Below are 7,638 nucleotides of genomic sequence, written 5' to 3' on the forward strand. Positions count from 1 at the left end.
GTAGAACGAGCACTGTCTTGTCCATCTGGGCCTCTGCTGTATAGGGAAGGGGCTATATTATTTAATTTTGCAATTGTTTAAATTAATTTATCTTGCATGTTCAAATTCATTCTGGATTCTTCTATGGACTGAAAAGGGGTTAATAAAACAAAGACATAAAAAAATAAAAAATAAAGCAAAGACTCAATTGTCCTAGGCCCTTAGAGTATAATCTGTTTTATCATTATTATTTTAATGTATTTTCTCCCCTCAATTTATTATTTATATTAAAACCTTTAAAAAACAATGTGCACCTGATGAAGCTTCATGCGAAACGCACTTCAGGTGTGCTTTCTTTGATTGGTGAGGTACCTTCAATGCTACTGTGCATTTTGATGCATCATCTTAATTTATTTATTTTTGGAATAGTTATATTGTTTGTTCTATATTGGCTATTTAGGGTTCACATGTTTTCCCGAGTATCTGTCCTCAATGCTGAGAGTGTACATACAATATTCAATATATCTCCACTCTTGATTTGCTCTATATCTTATTTGGATGGTGTCATTGTTCACCAATCACCGATTTTTAATGTCTAACTTTGTATGTTTATTTCATTGCCTTTTATATATTGTATAATAAAAATAATATATATATATATATATATATATATACACACCGTGTTTTTCACTTTTTAAGACGCACCTGATTATAAGATGCATCTAGATTTTAGAGAGGAAAATAAGAAAAAAAATATTTTGAGCAAAATAGTGCGCAAAAATAATAAAATACAAAAACACTGTAACTTCTGTGGAAGACGCTCTGTTATGGGGGATCTGTGAATTACAGTACAGTGCCTTCAGTACCAAATATTGTGACTATCACCCCCCTCATCCTCAGGAATACACTTACTCACTGTATACATGGATGTATTCTGAAAGATGAGGGAGGTGGTAGTCACATTTGCAATAAACACTTTGAACACTACATTACAGTGCATATTTACACTAAATATGGCTAGATCCCGCATCATCCTTCATAATATACCCATTGATATAGTATATTCTGAAGGATGATGGGGGTTGTTTGCTCACCTTTCCTAAAAGGACCTTGGACTTGTGAGTACCGTAGTTGCAACATTAAATAGTGTGCAGGGACAGATATGTAATTGGTAGAGGCAGCTCAGCAACAGTTCCCTCAGCCAATCATTATCCAACCCTGCAGAGGAGGAGGAGAATCACTCTTCTCTCCCTCCTCAGCTTTAGGCCTCTTTCACACATCCTTGTCTCCAGTGTGTGTGGTGACAGTTTTCACACGTACCGGAGACACTGAAATACGTTGACCCATACAAATGAATGGGTCTGTGCACATGTCAGTGTGTTTCCATGGTATGTCCATACGCCCCACACGTAGACATGTCCGTTTTTTACCGTCGGCAAAATGTGAACACACATGGAACTGTGCAAATGGAGAGCACACATGGATGTCATCCGTGTGACACGCATCGGCGCTGGGGAAGAAGTGCTACAGTAAGCGCTGTTCCCCGGCGCCGGGTGCTGAAGACGGCTCTCATTATTCTCCCCTTCTCTGTCAGCGATCAGCGCAAGCAGAGGAGAATGATGAGTTATATTCAAGTCAGAACAATGACAGCAGGCGGGGGCTTTTTGGACTATTACTCCAATCAACTTACACCTGCTGCCGCTAATAACAGTGACAGCAGGAGCAGATGATGGGGTTATTCCGAGAAAAGGTTCTTCTATTAGATGCGCCAATTCTGGTGCTTTTCCTGGCTCTTCCCACTTGTCCTGTAGCTGTGGCAAGTGGGGTTCATATTTGTGGGGTTGATATCACCTTTGTATTGTCAGGTGACATCAAGCCCATGACTTAGTAATGGAGAGGTGTCCATTACTAATTCTATAGTTGTGTTGTTAATAAAGATACAGCCAGAATAAAGTCCTTTAATTGAAAAAATGACACAGACACCTTTAATAAGCTCAATTAAACCATACTTACGACCTCACCTAATTCCACCGAAGCCCTCGATCTCTGGTAATAAAAGTAAAATAAAAAAACAACAATATACCATACCTGTCCGTCGTTTTGTCCCACGCCGCAATCCATGTCTGGGGGAGAAACAGTTTTCAACCTGGATGGTGCACAGATGTGACCATCCAGGCTGAAAACCACTGGTGAATGAGCAGCTGCGAGCACAGCATCATTGACCAGTGGTGACATAATTGAGGCCGGGCCGGGAGCTCCATCTGCGCCTGTGCTGCATCCGTGGCCATTTTCCTGGAGCCATCGTGAACAGGCAGATGCGGATGGAGATCTTGGCTTTCCTTCATCTGCGCATGCGCCGACTGAGAACCCGGAAGCCAGACACCAGACCCCGGAAGAAGAATGGCGGCCACCATATTCCGCCGCAGGGCCACCGCTCACCGCCATACCATCACCGCTCGCCACCGTAGCACCACTGCACACTGCAGGACCACCGCACCACCATCGCAACACCCCCCGCTCCATGCCCGCAGCATCGGTAAGAACTGTGTTCGGTTTATAAGACGCATCCCCATTTTCCCCTTAATTTTGGGGATCATAAAAGTGCATCTTATGATCCGAAAAATACGGTACTTTTTATATGTTGAGCCCTGCATATTTATTATGTAGGTTTTCTTAAATTTACTGTCACATTAGCCCTTATTGGTGTGTTTATCTTATGCATAGGAGCAAAATAAATGGCAAATGGGACTAATTTGATTTGTACCGATTTTATTCTGACCGAATTGAATTCCGTAGCCGGATCGAGTGAATCTGTCTGAAACGAGTTTTGGTAGATTAACTCATTATTATTATTTATTTATATAGCACAATTAATTCCATGGTGCTGTACATGAGAAAGGGGTAACATACAGGGTTATACATCTCTACTTGCAAAAATGATTTAAGTATGGTAAATGTTAGGAGTCGAGTTTCCTCTGCTGCACAGGGGGAATCTCGATCCGTCTCCGCTGCGGTCTCCCATTCTCCTCCAGCCGCAGTGGAGTCTGCTCAGCAGGGACGTCGATCCCAGCGTCTCGCTCAGTCTGACTCTGTGCGAAGAGTTGCTGCTGCTTCTCCAGTCTCTGCCATTAAAGTCAGTGCTGGTCAGCAGAGAGCGGACTTCTCTGGGACTAAGTCCTTGTCTGCACGTACTGAGCATGCCCAGGGTAAGATCTCCCGTTGGAGATTGAGGGTCATGTGCTCAGGCTCTGCAGCACATTCCATTGGTCCTCTTGGCAGGTCTTGGAAGGGCAAAAGTGCTGTAGCCACTTCCTGTGCTGCAACTATATAAACTGCGCATGACCGCACGGCCATGCGCTAGTATTGTCTCATAGTGTTATATGTGTGTGTGTAGATGGATGTATGTCGATGGATGAAAGCTCCTAAATATCCCTCCCTAGAGTTGTTGTCTGCTCGCGGATGTTGGTAGCTATCTAGCACCCGACTAATCATAAGCACGATACACACATTACAGCGTCCTCTTGCTGTGTCCGCCTGTACGGCGCTGTGCGCTTGCCTTGCGCTTTCCATACCCAAGCCAGTGTGGTTGGTGGCGTCCGTCAGTGCGGCATTGCTCGCACTCCTGTGCATTTATATATTTATACTTTGTTTCCTTACACACCCAGTTGTGGTGTAGTGCCAGCGAGGGTCTAATCGGACTTCAATCCCAGTTGGGGTTAAGTACGCTGACTACTCGCTCGCGCTTTAGGTGCGGTACCGCGATCCTGTGACGCAACAGGATTGCTCCCTTCACGCTGGGTGAGGTTGAACCCACGTGTATATACTTTAGTGTACCGCCATATAGTCTGTATTTACTAGCAGCAGGTTTTCACCTGCACGGTGGACCCCGGACTGCGAACGCATCTATATCACCTTTCTTGGTGCGTTCCGCCAGTCCTAACAGAATACTAGCGCCAGGGTCAGGCTAGTAAATGATGGACGATCAGCGTTCACAGCGGTACATCCAGCAGCTGGAGGGAAGGTTGGCGGCTCTTGAGCGTTCAACTTCAGCTGTGGATGTCACTGCTGTCGCTGTTCAGGCTGCTAGTGTTGCTGCAGCCACCTTGTCCACTGCCGCTCCTGTCCCGACTCTAACTCGCCTCCCGCTTCCAGAGAAATTCTCTGGTGACAGTAAGTCTTGTAGGGGTTTCGTGAGTCAGTGCTCTATCCATCTCGAGCTTCTGGCCTCTCGTTTCCCTACAGAGCGGACTAAGGTGGGATTTATAGTGTCTCTTCTGTCGGACAGAGCGTTGCAGTGGGCTACGCCGCTATGGGAGCGTAGCGATCATGTGGTGCAGAGTGCTCCGTTGTATCTGAGCACTCTGAAACAGGTCTTTTTGGGACCTCGTGTCACCCATGATGCGGCGCTCCAATTGTTGGCATTGACTCAGGGCTCGTCCTTGGTCAGTCATTTTGCCGTCCACTTCCGCACCTTAGCATCTGAGCTGGAGTGGTCGGATAAAGCCCTCATTCCAATATTTTGGAGGGGGCTGGCTGACCACGTTAAGGACGCCCTGGCCACTAGGGAGATTCCCGCCACACTGGAGGAATTAATTACTCTATCCACTCGTATTGATCTCCATTTTCACGAGCGGAGGTTAGAGCGAGCCCAGTGTAGGCAGAGGTTTCGGCTGGCTCCCACCTTCGCCAAACCTTTGGAATCTCCAGACCAGGCTCCTGAGCCCCATGAGCCTGTGGTAGAGTCTCGAGCAGGATCTAAGTCCCGGACCGCTCATGCACTCCAGATTTGTCATATTTGCCAACAGTCTGGACATCTTGCCTCCAGATGTCTCCAGCGGTCGAGGAAACGTCAGCGTCTAGTGGTAGTTGGTGGAGGTGCACTAGACACGGCGACGTTTGCCTCCAAATTGTCCTTTAAGGGGACAATAACATTGGGCTCATCCTCTCACTCGGTGGAACTCTGCGTGGATTCTGGGGCGGAGGGCAATTTTATGTCTTCAGCCTTCGCCCAACTTCACGCAATTCCTCTGGTCATGCTATCTCAACCAGTAACGGTACGAGTGGTGAATGGGTCGACACTGCCCACACAGATTACACATCAAACTATCCCTTTTACTCTGTCCATGTCACCATCTCATCAGGAGATTATATCTCTACTCGTCATTCCTGAGGGAATTGATGAGGTTCTCTTGGGGATACCTTGGTTACGGTACCACTCTCCTCACATTGAGTGGTCCTCAGGCAGAATTCTGGGATGGGGTGAATCTTGTGGGAACAGGTGTCATCGAGAGTGCGTTCAGGTTACTACTACAGAGGTACCCGCAGATCTCTCCTCTCTCCCCAAGCAATATTGGTCTTATGCAGACGTGTTCTCCAAAAAGGCAGCGGAGACTCTTCCGCCCCATCGCCCCTATGACTGTCCTATTGATCTCTTGCCTGGTGCTGAGCCTCCCCGGGGTCGAGTCTATCCATTATCTCTCCCGGAAACGGAGGCAATGTCTCAGTACATACAAGAGAATCTGGCAAGAGGGTTCATCAGGAAGTCAGTGTCACCTGCTGGGGCAGGGTTCTTTTTCGTGCAGAAGAAGAATGGAGAACTACGTCCATGCATAGACTACAGGGGTCTTAATGCTATCACAGTTAAGAACAAATACCCTTTGCCGTTGATATCTGAGCTTTTCGATAGGTTTCGGGGAGCTAGAGTGTTTACTAAACTAGATCTGCGGGGTGCTTATAACCTGATTCGCATCCGTGAGGGGGACGAGTGGAAAACGTCATTTAACACCAGAGATGGGCACTATGAGTATCTGGTGATGCCCTTCGGGCTCTGTAATTCACCTGCCGTTTTCCAAGACTTTGTCAACGACATCTTCCGGGATATGCTTTCCACCTCGGTTGTAGTCTATCTGGATGATATTCTCATCTTTTCTCCAGATATTGACTCCCACCGGAGAGATGTTGGCAGAGTCTTCGACCTCCTACGGGAAAACTCTCTTTATGCAAAGTTGGAGAAGTGTGTGTTTGAGCAGGAGTCCTTACCTTTCCTGGGCTATATCATCTCCGCCCAGGGATTGGCTATGGATCCTGCCAAACTACAGGTTGTGATGGACTGGCAAGAGCCCCATTCTCTTAAAGCGGTGCAGCGCTTTATGGGGTTCATAAACTATTACCGCCAGTTCATTCCCCACTTCTCAACTCTGGTAGCTCCCTTGGTAGCCCTCACCAAGAAGGGAGCGAATCCCAAATTGTGGTCGGAAGAGGTCTCCAAGGCCTTCACTTCTATTAAGTCCCACTTTGCTAGCGCTCCCATCTTACATCGTCCCAATGTGGATAAGCCATTCCTAATGGAGGTGGATGCCTCGTCCGTTGGTGCTGGAGCAGTCCTCTACCAAAAGGATGCTCAAGTTCGGAAGCATCCATGCTTTTTCTTCTCCAAGACCTTCTCGCCAGCGGAGAGGAACTACTCCATCGGGGACAGGGAGTTGCTAGCAATGAAGTTGGCCTTTTCGGAGTGGAGACACCTTCTGGAAGGTGCGCGGTTTCCCTTCCAAGTTTACACAGACCACAAAAATTTGGTCTATTTGCAGACAGCCCAGCGGCTAAATTCTCGCCAGGCCAGATGGTCCCTGTTCTTCTCCCGGTTCCACTTTTCCCTTCATTATCTCGCCGGGGAGAAGAATATCCGTGCTGACGCTCTCTCTCGCTCCCTTATGTCAACTGAGGAGGAGGAAGAGGAGCCTTGGCTTATTGTCCCTTCCGAGAGCCTGAGAACCGTGGCGCCGGTTTCGCTAGAGTCTGTGCCTCCGGGCAAGACTTTTGTGCCCATTAATTTGCGACCGGAGGTTCTCTCTTGGGCTCATTCGTCCAGGGTGGGTGGACACTTTGGGACAAAGAGGACATCTGAGCTACTGGCGAGGACGTACTGGTGGCCGCATATGGTCCGGGATGTCAGGGATTATGTTCTGGCGTGTGTCTCCTGCGCCAAAAATAAATCTCTGCGTCAAAGGCCAGCTGGTTTGCTCTATCCCTTGCCGGTGGCAGATAGGCCCTGGGAGATGGTCGGGATGGACTTTGTTGTGGGTTTGCCCAAGTCTCGCGGCTGTACCATCATTTGGGTCATCACCGATCATTTCTCAAAAATGGTGCATTTGGTGCTGCTACCACGGTTACCTTCTGCACGGGCCTTGGCAGCGTTGTTCATTAGACATATCTTCCACCTGCATGGTATGCCAGACAAAATTGTCAGTGACCGGGGTCCCCAGTTTGCGTCTCGGTTCTGGAGAGAGCTCTGTCGTCTTCTCAGTATTGAGTTGAATCTCTCTTCCGCTTATCATCCCGAGACGAATGGGTTGGTAGAGAGGGCCAACCAGACCTTGGTCACATACCTGCGACATTTTGTTTCAGCCAGGCAGGATGACTGGGCATCCTTGCTATCATGGGCAGAGTTTGCACTGAACAACGCCGTAGCCGACTCCACTGGACAAACCCCATTCCTCCTCAACTATGGTCAGCATCCACGGGTACCTGTGCCTATGCCCGTGTCTTCCGCCGACTCCAGGGTGGCAGACTGGGCTGTGGAGGCACGGGATATTTGGGACCGCACTCAGGATGCCATTCGGGCCTCTAAGGAGAGAATGAGGTCCTCCGCCGATGCTCATC

The sequence above is a fragment of the Ranitomeya imitator genome, chromosome 3 (genome assembly GCF_032444005.1).
Source record: "Ranitomeya imitator isolate aRanImi1 chromosome 3, aRanImi1.pri, whole genome shotgun sequence".
NCBI lineage: Eukaryota > Metazoa > Chordata > Amphibia > Anura > Dendrobatidae > Ranitomeya > Ranitomeya imitator.